A 21440-nucleotide genomic window follows, 5' to 3' on the forward strand; every position below is an offset into this window, starting at 1 on the left:
CCGTAAACCGTAAGCTGAAAGGTCCAGTCAGATTTAAAGATCTTTGACAAAGTATCTACGTAAGCTAAGTAGGTAGGATTGTGGGTTGAGGGATTTTGTGTCTGGTCGGGCCAGACCTTCCTTAAGAAGGGGGGACATGGAATGGGGGTCAAGGTCTGGCCTCAAGGATGAGGGGAGTTGGGTCAGGTCGGGCCTTGAAGGGGGAGGCTTTTAGATTGGGTTCGGCCTTGGAAGGGATAGGCTGGGCCTCAGTGGGGGCCATGTCAGGCTTCAGAGAGGGGGGAGGGAGGGAGGGAGGGGACGGGTTGGACATTGGGGTAAGGGTTGTCTTGGGCCTTAGGAATGTTAAGTCAAGCCTTGGTGGAGGTCCGTCAGGCCTCAAAGGAGGTTGGGTCAGGCCTTGGGGAAGGAGTGGACAGTCAGGTTGGGTCTTGGAAGGGGGTTTTGTCTTCAGAAGATCATCAAGTACAATTAGGATGGGTAGAAATTAGGAACAGCAAAAGTCACAAAACATTTGTGGGAGTAGTTTATAGGCCTCCTAGCAGTAATTGTGCCATTGGACAGAACATTTAAATAAGAGATTATTGGAGCTTGTAACAAAGGCAGAAATAATTATTGTGGAGGCTTCAATATTCATATAGACCAGGACAATAGGCAAGCATGGCCTAGAATCTGAATTTGTGGAATGTTTTAGTGACTGTTTCTTGGACAAATACATATTGAAACCAATTAGGAATGAAACTGTTTTAGATCTAACACTATGTATTGAAGTAGGGACAGTTAGTAATGTCGCAGTAAAATACCAACTGGGAAATAGTGATCATAATATTATATTCTAACTTAATATGAAAGTGACATTCTTCAATCACAAACAAGAATATTAAACTTAAACAAAGCATAGGTATGAGGGGAGAATTGACGAAGGTTAACTGGGCAAATAGATTAAAAGGTACGACTGTAAAGGAACAATGAGAAACATTTAAAGAAACAATTTGAAGACTATGGGTGCAAATCCCCTCCTAGCTGTTAAATTTCAGGAGAGGCCAAAAATGCGATTTGTGCCAGCGAGGTCATAGAATGAGATTTTGCCAATCGCCTGCCAGTGATATAATCAGATTCATGCCCATTAGTATCACTGTAGCGAGCTTATCACTGCTACTTCCATCTTCATCCTGATTACCCACCAGCTTTCAAAAACAGAAAGCAGTTGAGATAACCATGCCGGGGGTATACAGCGCCCCCTGCCGGCTAGAGAGAGACATACCAGGGGGCCCTCAGGGTAGCTACATTGCAGGGTTCCCCTTATAAATGGTGAGGGGTGTGGGGTGGAGGGAGGGGATTGCCCTTACCCATGGTAGGGTTGGAGTGTCTCAATGTCCAAGGTGTGGGGATGGGGGATTTCCAGTGTCTGTGGGAGGTTTCAGTGTCTATGGGGTGGGGTGAGGTTGCCTTTTATTTAAATTGGTTTAAAAATACTAACTCATAGGCCACAATCAGTGAGGATAGGCAACAGCACCTCCTCCATGATCATCCTCAACACCAGTGTCCCACAAAGCTGTGTTCTCAGCCCCCAACTATACTCCTTATACACTTTTGACTGTATGGCCAAATTCCTTCCCCCCCACCCATTCAACTTTCAAGTTTGCTGACAACACCACCATACTGGGTCGTATCTCAAACAATGATGGGACAGAGTACAGGAATGAGATGGAGAAGCTGGTGAACTAGTGTAGCAACAAGAATCTCTCCCTTAATGTCAATAAAACAAAGGAGATTGTCATTGACTTTGGGAAGCATAAAGGAGAACATGCCCCTTTTTACATCAATGGGGACAAAGTAAATAGGGTCGAGAGCTTCAAATTTTCAGGTGTACAGATCACCAAAACCTTCCCTGTCCCCCCATGTCAATACTATAGTTAAGAAAGCCCACCAAAGCCTCTACTTTCTCAGAAGACTAAAGAAATTTGGCATGTCAGCTATGACTCTCACCAACTTTTACAAATGAAAGCATTCTTTTTGGTTGTATCACAGCTTGGTATGGCTCCTGCTCTGCCCAAGACCACAAGGAACTACAAAAAATCATGAATGTGGTCCAATTCATCACGCAAACCAGCCTCCCAACCATTGACTCTGTCTCCACTTCCCACTGCCCTGGCAAAGAAGCCCGGCATAATTAAGGACCCCACACACTCCAGACATTCTCTCTTCCACCTTCTTCCATCGGGAAAAAGATATAAAAGTCTGAGGTCACGTACCAACTAACTCAAGAACAGCTATTTCCTGCTACTGTCAGACTTTTGAATGGACTTACCTTGTATTAAATTGGTCTTTCTCCACACCTTATTTATGACTGTACACTACATTCTGCATTCTCTTGTTTCCTTCTCTATGAATGGTATGGTTTATCTGTACAGCACACAAGAAACAATAATAATTTTCACTGTAAATACATGTGACAATAATAAATCAAATCCAAATCAAATCAAACAGCACCCAATATAGGGATTCATGGTATTGCTAGTTTTCTTAGGCCCCACCCCTCCAGCTGATCTCGCATCTGCCTTTGAAATTGAACAGAGTGTTGCTCAGTATGGCGACAAAAGCCAACTATGCAGCCTACAAGCTTCATACCGGCCTTCTCACTTGAGCCAACACTTTGTGCAATTGTTCACTTTGGTCAAAAGAACAGAAGAGCTGAATACTTTTTCAGAAGTGGGAAACTTGTAAGTGTGGATGTTCAAAGAGACTTCAGTGTGCATGCGCCAGGAATGCAAAACGTTAACATAAAGTTTCAACAAATAATCAGCAAGGCAAATGGGATGTTGGTCTTTATTGCAAGGAGATTGGAATACAGAAATAAAGAAGCCTTGCTAGAATTGTACAGGGTTTTGGTGAGACCACGTCTAGAGAATCAATCACAGCTCTGGTTTCTACATTTAAGAAAAGATACACTTGCATTGCAGGCAGGACAGTGAAGATTCACTAAATTGATCCCTGAGATATGAGGGTTGTCTTATAATGAGGGGCTGTGCAAATCGGATCTATTTTCTCTGGCGTATAGATGAATGAGAATCATCTCATTGAAACATAGACAATTGGGATAGATTTTGATAGGTTAGATGCTGAAAGATTATTTTTGCTGGTCTGGATTTCAAAAATCTGGCGGCACAGCCTCAGGATAAGGCGGCATCATTTAGGACTGAGATAAGGGGAAATTCCTTCACTCAAAGGGTGGGGAATCTTTGGAATTCTCTATCCCCGCAGGTTGTGGATGCTTCATTACTGAATACACTTAGCATTGGTATAGACAGATTTTTGATACTTCACGGAATCATGGGATATGGGGAACAGGCAGTGAAGGTCAGCCATGATTATATTGAATGGTGGAGCAGGGCCAAATGGTCTACTCCTGCTCCTATTTCTTGTGTTCTTGTGTTCAAAGGACTCTAGACAGACAAAGTGCTGCAACCTATGTAGTGGAGTAGGTGATTGCTATAAGACCTGAACAAAATGCTGCTTCCATTGTGCACAAATGCTGAAAGAATGATAAATGGGGCTATCACCAATGGGCTGATCAAGGCAATAGAAAACCTGCAAGAGAACCTGCAACCCTCCACTCACCAAACACTGCAGTGAGCAGAATGGGACATGGAAGGACAGAGAAAGATACAAGAAGAAGGAAAGGAGTGAGACTGCAGACTGCCAAACACTGGCACTGTCCCCGAACCTCCCGCTCCTCAGCAGACCCAATCAATGGAGGAGGAATCAGCAAGACGCCACCTGGAGAAGTGGCAGCGAGTGAAGAAAGACAAGAATAAGAAGGGGCCAATAAAAGATCAAACCACTTGCCAGACCAATAGCAAGAGGTGACTCTAGTCCAACCCCGGTGACAGCGGCTGCTATTCTTCAGGTGAGGAAAGACAATGGCAGCACCTATGGAAGAAGTGGCATAGATGGAGAGAGCTGGAGGAGGACACTCTTGAGTTCCACAACAATTGAGACAGTTAAGAGGTCAGTGGACCTCACAATTAAATTGAAGAGATAGGTGCACCCCACTCCAGGGAGGCAGGAACAGCTATATCCTCTAGGGAATGGAAGGTAAAAACCTATCCAACAGGGAACTATCCAAACCTCACTCCTTAGATGAACCCCCCCAATGTCACCTGGACAGAACAATTCTCATGGGCCGATCAGGGCAATAGAAGATTTGAACTGTCAAAGACAATGGGTCAGGTAAGCAACAAAATGCTTTCAAATGGTTACAAATATTGCTTCTATCAATGTGTGTAGAGTTAAATCTGTTATGTGCTGTGTTTCAACTTTGATTTCTTTGCTAAGGTTAAAGTGAACTCTATTGGTTGTGCAGGAGCGTGCAATACGCCACCACAGCTCATACAGGACAACTCTGTCTGACTCCAGATTTGATTGGAAACTTTCCAACTTCTACCCAATGATTGAAACTGCACTGCTGATGTTTGTGCAGACCTGGTGGGGACCCCATTGCAGATTCCCTTCCCAAACCCATTTTTTAGAGATGTTCATCATGTCGATGTGTGATATTCTGTTAAAGGTCTCCTGATCCAGGCTGGCGAGGCAGGTGTCCACCTGCCTGTCCCTTACATAAGCAATCATATCCTTGAAAGATGGTGGGCCATCAAAGAGCTTCCTGCAGGGTACAGCGTGAGCCTGGTCCATATGGATCACCCAACTCCAGAGCAAATTTAAACCAACTAGCAATGGCATTGGACAGAATCTTATAGTCCTCATTCAGTAGGGAGATGGGCCACCAATTTCTGATATTTTCCCTTGCCCCCTCCAGTTGTAGATAAGGGTGATGGTGCATTTCTCATGGATTCTGACATGCTGCAAGCCAGAAGCATACTCCCACATACGCTTAGCAGGTCTGAGCTGTTTCAGTTAATTACAACTCAAGAGATGAGCCATCACTTCTTGGAATTTTACTCTCCTCAAGCGGAGACGTTGGCCTAATGGTGTTATCGCTGGACTATCAATCCAGACACTCAGTTGATGTTCTGGGGACCTGGATTCAAATCCTGCCACAGCAGATGGTGGAATTTGAGTTCAATTTAAAAAAATCTGGAATTAAAAATCACTGTTGATTGTCAGAAAAACCCATCTTATTCACTCATGTTCTTTAGGGAAGGAAATTTGCCATCCTTACCTGGTCTGGGCTACAGGTGACTCCAGAACTACTGCAATGTGCTTGACTGTCAACTGTTTTCTGAACATGGGCAACTAGGAATGGGCAATAAATGCTGGCTAGCCAGTGATGCACAAATCTCATGAATGAATTAAAAAAAAACTCAAGAGCTTTATTCAGATCATCCTGAGTTAGCGATTTGTCCAGACTTTCCCATGTTCAGCATCTGTGATAGAGGATGTGGGCTTCACATCATACAATCTGGTATAAAAGGATTTGCTGACCCTCAGAATGTCAGATTGTAGTGATGTTATCAAGCCAGCTTCTTTCTTCAGTCTGCTGGTCACCAAGCTCTCTATGTAAGTGGCAGTTGGCAATAGGAGACAGTGGATTCACTGTCAGCCTGCAGACTGGTAGAATCTCTGTGATCAATTAGAAATGGTCTCAAGAACCAAGGTATTTCAGGGCCAAAATGAGGTCATATTCTCTGGGAATTGGTCTGACCAATTCTTTGTCCCCTTCACCACCAGACCAGACTATCAAAAAATGATGGGAATATGGTTTGGAGGATCTGAGCTATGAACTAAAAACTGGAAAGCATGCGTAACTATGGTAAAGCAAAAAGTGGAAGTGAGAGTAAACTCCCTGCCCATTGTGGGTAAAAGCTGGGCTATCAGGTGTGAGGCACTCTCAGTGCTGCTGTACATGGTGCAGGTGTGGCACATTCCTCACACTGGCATTGTGACAATCACCTGAGCCATCTGCCATTTCATCTGAAAGTCACAAATGGACTGTGTCCACAGGGAAATCACATACAAACTTCAAGGTAAAGGGGAACATTAAATGCCCAACAGCACCCTCATGGTGATGGCCAGCTTTATATGTGGCTGCATCAAATTGTGCATAGATCCTGTGTGTGCAATCACCAAGGCCCTGATCTTACTGGCACGGATGCCAAAGGCTTGTAAGAACTTGCCCGAGGCTAACGAGGAATGCCCTTCTACGAGTCTCGCCCACCCCAATTTCGGAGTGGCCATGCAGGTAAAATCGAGGCCCAGGTGTCATTACATGCTGATGTTCTACTTGTCCCAGTTGTTGCAAAGGATGTGTCGGCCCATATTGCCATTTTGTGATGTACCACTTATCCTTTGTGGAAAAGTTTATACAGGAAAACACATTTGGCAGTGGTCTGTAGGTAATGTCCTCAAAGACCTGTAGAAAAAGATAATAGATCCTGTGAGATGGTCACCTGAGCAGATTGTCAATGCCATTTGGCAGAATACATCCTCACCAGAGCATTTAAATCAAGAACAAAATGTAATTCGGCTGATGGTGAGAAAGACCCTATCATCAGATCCTTCCCACATGCCGAGAGTCTCATTCCTCTTTGGCATGTTGCCCTTGAAATGGTTATGATGGTGAAGCGACCATTGTCTGCTACCTTATGAAATATGCCTTTGCTAAGACAGATCTGGAGACAAATGCAGTGATTTTTGTGAGGTTTACCCGAAGCAGATCTGTAATGCAGGATGTTATGCTATTCCCAAGAACATACTCTCATTTAAGCATCGACTGTTGCTGGAGGACCAGAAACTCACTGGTTAGTTTGCTCAAAACTGATGGTCTTCCTGTGCAAAGAATCATCCTTAACCGAGAATTGCAGACTGGTACATTTTAACCTCCAAGACTACATGCTGAGAGACACACTAAAGCTTGAGACAGTTGCAGCAGAGACACAATTGCTGCCTGAGACCTTTCAGCCCTTGTATATCTAGGGGCTGAAAGTTATGTAAAACCCCTTGGACCATATGACTGACACAGAAAGTTCATTATGAATGTCAAGAGTATTGACATTTTTTGAGGCACCCCAGAGTGGAACACACTGCATAAAGGAAAGTTGAACTCTGTTGCACTTCCTGAAATCTTCAATTTAAGCAGTTCTTTCCTCAGGCTGTAATGTACATTTTAAATATTGAGAATAACACAGTTGTATCCAGGCACTTTAGAGTGGAACATGTTGCATGGAGCCAAGTTGAATTTTATTGCACTTTCAGTAATTTAATGTTTTGTAATGCACTTTTACAAATTTTATGGAAAATATATATTTTTGGAAAGGAAAGATACTGACCTCACGGGACTAACTTAATTTTCTTTTTTCTGGGACTTGGTAAATGTGTCATATTTTCCCAGTATTTTCCATTTAATTTCAAAGCAACTATATTTGCATCTTGTGCTTTTCTCTTTCTTTTCTCCAAAAATTACCAATTTAATTGAAGGATATCATCTGGAATTTCATAACCTGTCTTTTCTCTTTACAGGTGTGCCTGACTCGTGGTCTATTTTTATTCCAGATGTTTAGCATTTGCAGTTTTATTTCTATTTATCAAAAGATGCATAAATACCTGTTCCCTCCTTTATAATCAGAATTGTTGAAATACAAACCATGAGGCTAAAGTTCCAGACTGTTGTACAACCTGTGGAATTTCACACAGGTATGACCAAAAAACAGTATATCTGCTCTGAAAGGGAAAGTCAATTAAAGTATAATGGTTAACCTTTTGTGTTAAATTGTGTATACTGTGATATTTGGGAATTATCACAATTTGGGAATTAACAGAGATTTAATGCCTATTTCACAGCATTCTATGGGAATTCACAGCACAGTGGCCTCTGTTGTAATATTTCATTAGAATTGTCAGTGGTCTTAGCTAAAATTAAGTGGTGCTGACAGTCCCAAGGATGTAAAATTCCTCCTAACCAAGTCATTTATGAAAAAAAGGATGGAAGTAATGAATGGTTTTACTGACACAACATGTATAGCATGACAGAAATTCAATTTGTATTGCAATGATTGAGAATGCATAACATGAATGGTTCAACTATAGAATATACTGCACACACAAAGCATAAAAAAACTACCGGCTGTGCAAATGCAGCTGGTATTAAATCATGTATTCTTACAAATTGAACAAAAGTCTTTGAAAGATTACAACTGTTGGGTCAGGGAAATACAATCTTTTAAATGATTTTGTTAAAGTTTTCAAGATTACTTAAAGACAGGAGGATACAAGTTAAAATAGCAAATCAAAAGAAAGTTAGTTATAGTTGAAAGATAAAATCAGATTTAGAAAGCATACCTTTAGAGTGAGGTGTATTCGATTGCCCCATTGGATACAATTTCTCTGGAGCCATCTGTAGGATGAACAGGAATGGTTTAAAATGTTTGACAAAGAATATTCAGCTCAGAAGGAGGCAAATAAATCTTGTTTATTAGTAGCCTATAGCCTGGATGTCTATCTTTATATTATAACACCACTAGTTAAAAAAAAATTCAAATGCATTGTTCTTCATTTGATAACAACAAGAAGCTGGAGAAAAATTGAATAGCCTCAGGAATGCCCTCTTTGCTGATTGCCACCTCAATGTTTGTGCCTCAGGCTCTTTCCAAACTGACAGCGGAAACGTCAGTAGTGTGAGTAAGTCTGTTGTACATTGCACATAAAACAGGTGATTCATTTCAGACAGAACAATTTCATGGCTTTCACAGGGGCACAGAGGTTTTGTTCCAAGTGGCAGCTTGCTTCAAAAATCCAGGGTCTTACTGACGGCACAGAAATTGTTCTATACACTCAATAAAAATATGACAAAAAAATCGCATTTGCTTAGTACACACTTGCGTGTCACTATTGTCAATGGTAGATTTCTTTTCTGAAAGCATTTATGATGTCCTACAAGTCAAACACTGGTTCCCAACTTTAGCCTGTGTTTGCTCTGTGGGATTCATTTACGATAATGGAATGATATTACAGAGTGAATTGCATGGTTGAGTAGTCCACACTTCGTTCTTATCTGGATTGATCACATTTGTGTGTGTAACACTTTGACTGGAATTTGGGGCTGTAAATACAGTGAAGCTGTCAGTGTTCACTGTTATTGATGGATTCTACGACTGTTTCTGTGATATTTTCTATTATGCTTGAAGGATACTACGTTAACACCATGAAGTTGTTTTTTCTAAGTTACAAGGACATTTGTACTAACAATATTGAACTAGAATAGGCTCATAGAATCCCTGCAGTACTGAAGGAGACCACCCAGCACATCAAGCCTGCACCGACAGCAATCCAATCCAGATCTATCCCCTCAACCGCATGAACATGCCCTGTTTGTCTCCCTGACACTAAATCAATTTTGTATGACCAGTCAACCTAACCCTTGCGTCTTTGGAGTGTGGGAGGAAACTGGAGCACCCAGAGGAATCCCATGCAAACACAGGGAGAATGTACAAACTCCACACAGATAGTGACCTGAGACTGGAATTGAACCTATGTCCCTGGCACTCTGAGTCAGCAATGCTAACCACTGTGTCACCATGCTGCCTATATACATACTTAGTGTGGGTATAGAGAAGATTCAATATCAGGTCCTTACATATTGCTGCTCATCTCTAAATTGGCCCTTACTCTAGGTCACATATTTTTTACATCACCATGTGGGTGGTATTACAGTCAGACTCACGTTAACCCTTTAGGTACCAGATCCTTCTACTGCATCTCCCCTCAAGATCTTTATCCCCTGGATAAAAGCTGACATTCATTTACTTCCGGTTTGCTTCAAGACTTGCTTTGTTAAGTAACAGACCCTTCTACTGCTTTTATTATTATGAAATATTAATAGAAACTTCTATTGTCCAAGACACACAGTTAAACGTGGAAATCTGGAAGATGCTGTCTTACAGGGTGTATCGTTGTAGCTTACCATATAAATTGACATGAATATCAATCTAGAATGCACTATTCTGTCAAAAAACAATGAAACTTTTCAGCCTTGTTTAATCAAGAGTATCCGATTTTTAAATACCAGATTAAGTCATAATCACTGCTAAAAAATCTTTCTTCAAAATTAATTTTATCGGTGTGGATTCTTATTCCCCAGAAGAGGATTTGAAAATTGCCCCATTAAAATTCTTTTGTCAAGTTTCTTTATGATATTTTAGCTTCTACCTTAAGGTCATACCAATGATCCAATCTTTATTTCATTTTTGTGCAGCATCTAAAATGTGAATTATAATCCCTGCTTATTATTTCTTGTGTTGCTGTCTGTGAGAATCCTTCACTATGGCTGGTCAACCTGCACTATTGTTGAATGCAGCATGTGGTGCCACATTCAAGTCACCTCAGAATAGCAGAGTCCATATGCTAGTGGGCAACTTTTCTCAAGGGCAGCAGTGGGTGCCATTTCTTCACCACCAAATTTAAACTCAGATATTTGCAGTGCAACGAGAGCTCACCACATTAAATGTATCATTTCTAAAATTTAGCACTTGTTAAAGGAATGCAACTTTCTAGCATTGAATAAAAGATGTGAACTTCCCTTTATATTGGTTTTCTGAAAACAATATATTTTTTAAAGAAATATTATTCAGCTCACCAGTGATGGTTATGCCTTCAGTTATGAAAGTAATGTGAGGATGGATGTTTTTTTAAAATGTTTTTATGTTTATGTTTACCTATTAGTAAATAGGCTTACATTAACACTGCAATGAAGCTACTGTGAAAGTCCTCTGGTTGCCACACTCCATCGCCTGTTCAGGTATACTGAGGGAGAATTTAGCCTGGCCAATACACATAACCAGCATGAGTTTTGGGCTGTGGGAGGAAACTGGAGCATCCGGAGGAAACCCATGCAGGCACGGGGAGCATGTGCAGATTCCACACAGACAGTGACCCAAGCCAGGAACTGAACCCAGACCACTGGTGCTGTGAGGCAGCAGTGCCATCTGCTCTGCCACCGGAAGTATGGTGGTATTCTGTGAAGAAAAGTACTTTGTGTGCATGTGTGTATGAGTGTGCATGCGTGTATGCATGTGCACATGTGTGCAAGTGTGTGTGTGTGTGTGCGTGCTTTTGTGTGTCCATAATTTTGGAGAAATGCCTTTATTCCTTCTTGCAGTTTCCCACAACGATAGAACTGAGGATTAGGAATACAAATGCATACGGGGATCAATGAAACCAACTCATATTCCATCATTGTGTGCCTTTGTTTAGTGGTGCACCAACACAGTTAACCATTAGTAGCTACCTTATTAACAATAATATATAAACCTGGCATTAAAAGCTGGTACACTCCATTTAGAAATGGAATGTGAAGTAAAAGATAGTATAATTACAATGTATCAATCATACAGTCAAAGGATACAGGTTCTGAATACCATTATAAATTAAGATCATTAATCTCCATTGCATGAATTGGAAATTGATTTTGAAATTTTGATCTACAAATTCTTCAGATACCATATAGATTTACTTATGAAGATCTGTGAACATTAGGCTGACAAATAGAAAAGTTGTCACTTAGATTAATATGTTAAACATCCAAAATGTCTATAGTTAATGTGTTGTTCTGATTAGTACAAGGACATTTTGTGGCCTTTGTTCCACAAGCCTCATAGTCAAACTTCATTTGGCCCTAAAGGGCTCACATAATGAACAAAAGTGACCACTTGATGGCAGTCATACAAAGAAGTTGACACTTGTTTCTGGTGCTGGCTGTGCCTTATTAAAAAATATTTTTGAGAGAAGAAATGTGTGTTCAGCTATTCAGTAAAATGTGATTTTTTTTGAAGGACAATTGGAGGGTGCCATCTTTTCATTCAAAACTATTAATTGAGCAGGAACTGGCCAGAACCTTTCCATCCTCTGGGCTTCAGTAAATCTGTAATAACTTGGGTTTCAAGTATCAGATCAAAAATAATGAATGAATGCTTCTAAAGAGATCATCAATCCTTGACAGTATTCCAATATTTTAATGGTGTTGGGATTGTGAGATGCCCCCCTCCGTTCCAGATGCAACATTGTTAGCACAGACAGAATATAATTGATTTCTTAAAGTATCAGTTCGTTTTTTCTGAAAGTTTGACATTTTGGCCATTTTAATCTCAGCTTTCGTTGGCTAAAACAAATCTTACTCATGTCGACAATTTCTTTTTTATCAGCCTGACACCACTGGCCTGACAGCTATCATTGTATCAGAGTCCCTACAATGCAGAAGGAGGCCATCAGGCCCATTGAATCTGCTGCTATCACAATCCCACCAGACCCTATTCCTGTAAACTCTCATATTTACCCTGCTAATGTCCCTGACACTAGGGTTAATTTATCATGGCCAATCTACCTAACCTGCATATCTTTGGACTGTGGGAGGAAACCCACGCAGAAACAGGGAGAATGTGCAAACTCCACACAAACAGTGACCCGAGGCCAGAATTGAACCCAGGTTCTTGGTGCTGTGAGGCAGCAGTGCTGACCACTGTGCCATCGTGCGGTCCTTTAGGACTAATAAGAAATATTTATATTAAGAATAATTAGCTGTTGTAAGTAAGTTAGTTTAATTAGCACCTTGAAGATAAATTAAAGGCCACTATGACTCACATTTGTGATTACACTACTCCAGAAATAGAATCAAAACTTGTTTATTCTAACTGCAAAAGCCAGAATTCCCAATGCTATAACACCAAGCTGCAACTCCAGCTGCCATTGTGCTTTAGCAGTGTCTGTGCTGCAGATTTTGTTAAACTGCCTTCCACCGACAGGGCGATGCAGGATTGGGATGAATTGGAACACTTATCCATTTTAGATTGAATCAAATATGCTGACCTGCACACATCAGAATTTTAGATAATTTTACCTTCTTGTTACAGCGGGAGATGAGCCACACTGGAATCTGAGGTGGAAAACGTACTTGTGCCGTACCTTAAATCGAACAGGAGGAAATCAATAGGTAATTTAAAAACAGTGAGGCTTTTTATTTCCAGTTTTAAAAACAGGCCATATTTCTGAGGCTTGTTATGTATCATCCCTAAGGAGACTAATAACTATTACACAGAAATTGAAATTCACAGTGGCCAATTTAACTGATTATGTGATATGATTTTAAGTTTTGAGACTTTTACTACAACTGAAGTTAAACCTCACGGGATCCAGGTTGGAGTATCTAAATGGATACAAAATTGGCTTCTTATCAGAAGCCAGAAGGTGGTTGTAAAGAGTTGTTTTCAAACTGGAGACCTGTGACCAACAGTGTGCCTCAGAGATCAGTGCTGGGCCCACTGTTATTTGTCATTTATATTAATGATTTGGATGAGAATATAAGGGGCATGGTTAGTAAGTTTGCAGACGACACCAAGATTGATGGCATGGTGGACAGTGAGGAAAGTTATCTCCAATTGCAGCGGGATCTGGATCAATTGGGCCAGTGGGCTGATGAATGGCAGATGGAGTTTAATTTGGACAGATGCAAGGTGATGCATTTTGGTAGACTGAACCAGGGCAGGACTTACTCAGTTAATGGTAGGACGTTAGGGAGAGTTCAGAACAAAGAGATCTAGGGGTACATGTTCATAACTCCTTGAAAGTGGAGTCACAGGTGGGCAGAGTGGTGAAGAAGGCATTAGGCATGCTTGGTTTCATCAGTCAGAACATTGAATACAGGAGTTGGGACATCTTGTTGAAGTTGTACAAGACATTGGTAAGGCCACACTTGGAATATTGTGTGCAATTCTGGTCACCCTATTGTAGAAAGGATATTATTAATCTAGGAAGAGTGCAGAAAAGATTTACTAGGATACTTGATGGATTGAGTTATTGGGAGAGGCTGAAAAAGCTGGGATTTTTTTTCTCTGGTGTGTAGGATGCTGAGGGGTGACCTTATAGAGGTCTATAAAATAATAAGGGTCATAGATAAGATAGTTAATATCTTTTCCCAAAGGTAGGGTAGTCTAAAACTAGAGGGCATCGGTTTAGGTGAGAGGGGAGAGATACAAAAGTGTCCAGGGGTGCAATTTTTTCACACAGAGGGTGGTGAGTGTCTGGAACAAGCTGCCAGAGGTAGTAGTAGAGGTCGGTACAATTTTTTAAAAAGCATTTTGATAGTTACATGGGTACAATGGGTAGAGAGGGATATGGGCCAAATCGGGTAATTAGGATTAGTTTCGGGGTTTTCAAAAAAAGGGTGGCATGAACAAGTTGGGCCGAAGGGCCTGTTTCCATGCTGTAGATCTCTATGACTCTATGAGTCTATAACTCAAACAAATTAAAAGGGAAATTGACTAAACATTATCTCTGAAGCAGCCTATTCACTGTCAAAGTGAAGTTTGCAAGATCCCACCCCCCACTCCAACCATGTCTATGTGGATTTTTTCCAGGCGCTGTGATTTCCTCCAACAGTCCAAAAGACATGCTGGTTAGGTGCATCAGCCATGTTAAAATTCTCCTTCAGTGTACCCGAACAGGTGCCGGATTCTGGCGACTAGCGGATTTTCACAGTAACTTCATTGCAGTGTTAATGTAAGCCTGCTTGTGACAATAAAAAATAAGCTTTAAAATCTTTAAATTACAGAGCAGAACCTTTTCCTTTTAATTTTATTAGAAGCAAAAATCCTCTCAAGGGTTACTCGATACACTGCTTCTTAAGTATGTATCTAATTCTTCTCAAATCAGTCCAAAATGATTCTTAGATCACGGGGGTTACTCCCATTATTTTCCTTTCCCAGCTCTATAACTTTTAACCCCAGGACTGACTGTTATGGTGAGCATTTTTCTGGAGATATCCCTCCAGCTAAAGCTAGACAATTCTTCCAGCCTTATTTTAAATCCCCATAAATTTAGTCTTTTCAATTTAAGCATGAACTCCTGTACCCTCCTGCATGCTGCCTACAACTCCTTCTCTTTCACAGACAGACATCTTTCTCTGTGAAATTCAAGGGTATCTTTTAGGCGAATATTAAAACTTGTTCTACAGAGGCTTCCTATGCCACATTCCCGCTCAAAGTCCATTTCTGTGACAATGTGTATCACATAAGCCTTGTATCCAGGTGGAAATGCAGATTAGCTATCCTTTTGGACTCCAAATCTATTCTTTTTTGGGATTAAACATCCAATTTAAGGTTAATTAGCAACTGAGTCCTTGAAAGTTTTCAAGGCTGAGTTACAGAGGTTTTTAATCAGTCGGGAAATTAAAGGTTTCGCAGATAAGGCAGGAAAGTGGATTTAGCGAGTGATAGTCAGTGATTATCTTATTAAATGGTGGAGCAAACGTGAAGGACTAAATGCCCTACTCCTGTTCCTGAAGGGCTAAATGGCCTACTCCTGTTCCTGTTTCTTATGGTCTTATAGTCTAACCTGCCATTCCTAATAGCTTCTTGGGACATTGAAGACTGACAGTCTATTCAGTGCCAACACAGATGTTTCTGCCACTGTCTGTAAGTGTGAACCCCTTGCACCTTCTTCCCAGTGAAGTAACTTGCCTTTAATCTTTAACAAACAAGCCATGCATGTTTGTTGTCAGTAGAATTAAGAACAGGTCACATGGCCTCTTCATTCCTCCAATTCACCCTGAATCGAAACACAGTCTGAATATGTAATGATCTCATAAAAGCTCTCATTTGAAGCAGACTGTTAATTAATTGTGAAATTTGAATCATTGTTTGCTGCTGGAATGTTTAAATTACTCCGAAGAAATATATAAACATTCACTTCTCCTTTCACATGCGTGTTCTAATTCTTTTCAAGAACAAGAAGCCTCCTCGAATTCAGATCAAGCCTGACTGGGTGAATCTTTTTGCTGATGTTAAAGCACACTTTTAATTATCTTCGCTTAATGGGAGAAAAGTTGTAAATCAAATTTCCTTACAATTCAAGATCTGGAATTTCAATAGCATCACATGACTGCAGCAATGAAAGAATGACCTTGTATTATATTAGCCTATCATTGTTCTGTGCTGTGGGATGATTAAAAGTCAATTCGTGCTTGTGGTTCCCACAAGGTGGAGCTTCTGCCTTCAGCAAGGAAGCAGTGGAAAAGATTTTGAGATGGGGAATGCGTTCCCCGAAATGAAAGGCTACAGAGTGACATTGCCGGAGACAGTGCTGCAAGTCCGAGAAGAAGCTAAATTAGAGGAAGAGAAACCCACATAAGTGGTGCACATCAAGCGGGGCGAGGGTGAAATGATGCACTGATCTTACTTTCCTTGCTCAGTACATTTGCAGAGTCTGCACTGATGTCTTTAAGTACTGATAATTGGGGGCCAAAATTGATTCGATGCTGAAAACAGTTGAGGGGATCATGATGCGTGGTTAGCCCATTTTTGTTGCTTCTGCTGTGGGTCGCACACTAAAACTACACTTCCTGCTCATTTAAATGATCTAGCAAGTGCCTTAGCTCCAAGTGCCCTGCAGAGTGGCTGCACGCCTCAGCAAGGGGGTCAAGATTTGTGTGGGGTTGACTCCATGGAAAGCTAGCCTGCTCCAACTCCATTTTCAAGTTTGCTGACGACACCACTGAAGTGGTCAGATCTCAAATAATGACGAGATGGAGTACTGCAATGATACAGAGAATCTGATGAAATGGTACAATGACAATAATCTCTCCCTCAATGTCAGCAAAATGAAATAGATATTCACCGACTTCAGGAAGCCTAATGGAGGGCATGCTCCTGTCTTCATAAAAGGGGATGAAGTGGAAATGGTCGAGTGCTTCAAGTTTCTAGGTGCCTAGTTCACCAACAATCTGTCATGGTCCCTCCATGTCAATGCTATAGTTAAGAAAGCCCATCAAAGCCTCTACTTTCTCAGAAGGCTAAGGAAATTTGGCATGTCAGCTATAATTCTCACCAGCTTTTACAGGTGCACCATCGAAAGCATCCTTTCCAGATGTATCACGGCTTGGTATGACTCCTGCTCTGTCCAAGATTGCAAGAAACTACAAAGGGTTGTGAACGTAACCCAGTCCATCACGCAAAGCAGCCTCCCATCCACTGACTCCGTCTACACTTCCTAATGCCTCAGAAAAGCAGCCGGCACAATTGAGGATCCCACTCACCCCACATTTACTCTCTTCTACCTCCTTCTGACAGGAAAAAGATACAAAAGTCTGACATCACCTACCAACTGACTCAAGAACAGCTTCTTCCCTGCTGCCATCGGACTTTTGAGAGGACCTACCACATATTAAGCCGATATTTCTCCACATCCTAACTGTGACTGCAACAACATATTCTGTACTCTCTCCTTTCTTTCTCGCCCATGTACTTTATGAACAGTATGTTTTGCCTGTATATCTCACAAGAAGCAATACTATTCATTGCATCCCAATACACGTGACAATAATAAATGAAATGAAATCAAAAAATCTACTTAAAACCATTCTCCTTCCTTCAAGGGAAGATACACTCTGGCTGCAGTCAGTGTGAGAAGGGACAGTAGCCTGATCTTTAAGAAGAGTGAATGTAGTGTAAAAGGGAAATAAAATGCTCCAAGATTGTCAGATGCTGCAGTGGAGAACTTGGTACAGGAAGTGGACGGGAGGAGAGCTTCCCTCGATCCACAGGAGCCCGAAAACCATACAGACAAACATGGCAAAGGCAATTGTCGCCGTTAAGACATTATGGCCAATGCCAGCAGTCTAGTCCAAGGACCTGGATGCAGTGTTGAAAGTAGCTCAGTGATGTAACAGGAATAAAGTGAGATGCTTATGATGTCGCCAGAAAGAGTGATTTGTCGAAGATTTGGGAAGATTTTGGGTATCAGCAAAGGATGATCAAGAAATTGATAAAGAAAGAGAAAAACTAGTATGAGGGTAAATTGGCAAGAAACATAGACAGAGATCGTAATAGTTTTGATTGGTTTGTGAAAAGGAGAAGTTCAGTGAGAATAATTGTGATTCCCTAAGAGGTGGTGACAGGAGAAATTATACCAGAGAATAATGAATTGATATTAAACAAATACTCTGGCCTGGATTTTCACTCCTGGAAATCTCCTGGATCACTCCACCATCCTTGGGAAAATAGATGATGGAATCTTCATTCCAGGAAGGATTGGAGTAGATTTGGCCTTGTCATCCCTGGATGCAGATCAGAGGCAGGCCCAGGGGCTTCCCAGTGCTGAAGCAGGCTGTTTAAAAGGCCCACCCCGGTTCTCTGGAACTTCAACCCATTTACCTTCTTAAACATTAGGTCTTTAATCACTCAGAGCGCCTCACCCTTGCCTTGTACTCCTCATACCCATACATGCCAACTCATTTCCCCTCCCACTCCCAATAACATCAGAACCCTGTGATCATGGCCTCTTACTGAGAGCCTTTCTCTTCCACTTCCTCCTCCTTCTTCCAACAACTTGTCCAACTCTGTGTTGCCTCTGCCCATTTTATCTGTCAATTGTGCTCATCTTGGAGCAGGCATTTTGTGCCCTTGAAGTCAGGACCAAGATCTTCAGCACCTGCCACCCAACTTACCCTTGACTTCAACAACTTGAAATAACAATGCAGCCTCTCAAATGCAACGACAACCAATAGAAATCAATCAGCAACTGTTCTGAAAGCAGTTAATGATCCCTTTAAACAGCACTGCTCCATCCAGCTGCTGAATGAATATTCAGCAATGTGAGGTTAAGAGAGGGCGTTTGTTGGAACGTTGAATTGCAAAATGGTAGGACTGGCATCAAAGCAGCACTGCAATCTGATTGTCATCATAGTTTGATTACTGTGCATACTTCCAGCATACTTCCTTTTGCATTTGTTCATCTTCCCACAATGGCAGCAAGTGCAACCCACACCCACCACAACTGTGTGCACATGCCGCAGATACCATTTTGGAATCAAAACGGCATCTGTAGCACCAGAAGAACAGCCACCATGCGACCTGATTTCGCTCTCATTGTCTCTTACTCAAGCAGCCTCCTGGAATAACTGAATTTGCATTACATTTGAGCATTGCTAAGCCTGTGAAGTTTGTAGTCTCTCGGGGCTATGGATTACTGATTCGGTCAGCTATCTCAGTTAGATAAATGTGTAATTGCTTTTGGTCTGTTCCCTTCCAGGCATTGAGAAATTGGAGGCAAAATAAATCAGATAAATGATTGATTAAAGAACAAGGAATCTTTCAAAGCTCTTAAGAATATGATGAATGATTAATCATTATTTCAAGTTCCCTTTGTTTTAAAATAACATTTTGAATAACCAAAGTAACATGTGTTACATAAGATATTTGTATGTTTTTAAAGAATTCTGTTAAACTGTATACATTTGTGTAAACTGTATAAATTTGTGTAAACTGTATAAATTTGTGTGGGTTTCCTCTGAGTGCTCCGGTTTCCTTCCAGTCCAAGGATGCGTTGGTTAGGTTGATTGGCCATGCTAAATTGACCCTAGTGTCAGAGGGATTAACAGGGTAAATATGTGTAGATACGGGAATAGACCCTGGCTGGGATTGTGGTTGGTGCAGACTCAATGAACCGAATGGCCTCCTTCTGCACTGTAGTGATTTTATTCTATGTTGCATATCTTTAATGAAAGATAGAGGCACGTTATCCAATGCTGCCTCATGTGCTCTAAAAGTCTTTATTCTATTACCCCTGTCTCTAATTAAATTTGTTCCTGTAGGGTGATGTTTACTTCGTGGCTTTAACAGGGTGACAAAATTGAATATTTCTACATTTTGGATTGAATGGGGTTTACACCATAAGATCAGTTCATATGAAGGCCATCAGTGATTCTAAGAGCACAGAGATAATAAAGGTGATTCTGACTCAGCCTTAGTCTCAGAGAGAGACTCCTAGATTGGAACATTACTTTGTCAACTCATCACATTTTGACCAACGTCAAAAGGGTAACCAGGTCAGATTTAAATAGTAATAAATAGGCATGGCTGCCACAAAATGTTTCTTCTTTTCTTTATTCCTGCCATTCTGAAGCACCGGATAATGATGTACGTCATAGAGTTTATTTGATGATATTTCTACCGACAGGAGTTTTTTTATGCCATGAACCTAGATAAGGGAACTGACTGTAGAACATGAACATGTGTTTTCAAGGGCAAACTCTGATACAGCATTGAATCAGCAATCTTATTGTAGCCAATGTAGGCAAGCTTTGTCAGACTTGATTCTGATGAAGCATAATTGAACTCAAATGTTAACGTTATCCCTCTCTTCCACAGATGCTGCCTGATCTGTTCAATACTTGCCACATTTTCTGTATTTATTTCACATTCCCATCCGCAGTATTATGCTTTTAGTTTTACCACTCTATCTAGTAATAGTTTTATCACTCTTTTCACATACTGGGGGCAATTCTCCCATCCCGACCCATTACTTTAGGGTTAGGGTGGGAGATGCGCATCACCGGCCTTGGTCCGGGATTTGCGCATGCACCGGGAATGTATGCGCATCTCCCAGAGTCGGAGAACAGTCGAAGGCCAGACCACACTGGAAACCGGCTGAGTCATTTAAATCTTTTTTTAATTTTAATTTAATTGTACTTTTAATTTTAAGTATGTTTTACGTTTCATTATTGGGAACTTGAGAGTCCTGATTGAATCTCCCATCCCACCAGGAGTACCTCATGTAGGGTAGTTCCCCATGTTTGGGGAACTAGCAGGAGACCCCACTGGATTGAAAGTGGGGGGCAATCAGGGCCCTCCAGGGGGTTGGGCAGTAAAAGGGACAGTGCTCCTGGGCATGGCCACCCTGGCAGTGCCAGCCTATGCTCCATGGCACTGCCCATTGGCAATCAGGCAGTGCCAAGGCGGCAGGGCCTATTGTGGACGGTGTCTAGGGCCTATCGGTTGGGACATGGGGTTCCTGCTTTCACTCTGCATGGGAATCAGTCTGGGGTGGAAGGAGGGCAGTGATTGGGGTGGGCCAGAGAGGGCTGGTCTGCCGGGGAGGGCTTCTGCTTCCCGGGGGAGGCCTGTCCCCGGAGTGGAGGAGGGTCAGTGAGGGCTGGGGAGGGGTCTGCCAGGGTGATGGGGGACTGGTGGGGGGGAGATCAACATTACTGGGGGGATGGTGGGCTGGGTATCAGGGTGCTCTGGGGTGAGGGTGGGGTCAGGGCTAGCCCAGGAATTGTTGTGGGGGCTGCGATCGGGCTGTGGGAGATGCTGGAGGGGCAGTACCGCGGGAGTCCCGGGCTGGCCAGCAAATGGGAAGGCTGACTGATCGGGGCCACTGCAGATGCGCAGAGTTCCAGAACTGTCAGACTCTGGGGCAAATAGGCACCCCCCCCTCCCCAACACCCCACACCATCCCCCACCCCCAACCCCGGGTTTTTAATGACATCCACTCTGCAGTGCAGAGTGGGTAGAATCAAGTGTGAAGTTAAACTGAGAAAACAGTTGTGATCTACAACAGTATTCCCACCAATTCAGCACCTTTGGGGGAATCGCCCCCATTGATGCTGAGTGAGACAGCGCGAGAGAAGAAAGGAATAGGGGGAAAAAAATATTGGC

Source organism: Carcharhinus amblyrhynchos, chromosome 12 (assembly GCF_965287045.1).
Source record: "Carcharhinus amblyrhynchos chromosome 12, sCarAmb.v2.hapA, whole genome shotgun sequence".
In the NCBI taxonomy this organism is placed as follows: domain Eukaryota; kingdom Metazoa; phylum Chordata; class Chondrichthyes; order Carcharhiniformes; family Carcharhinidae; genus Carcharhinus; species Carcharhinus amblyrhynchos.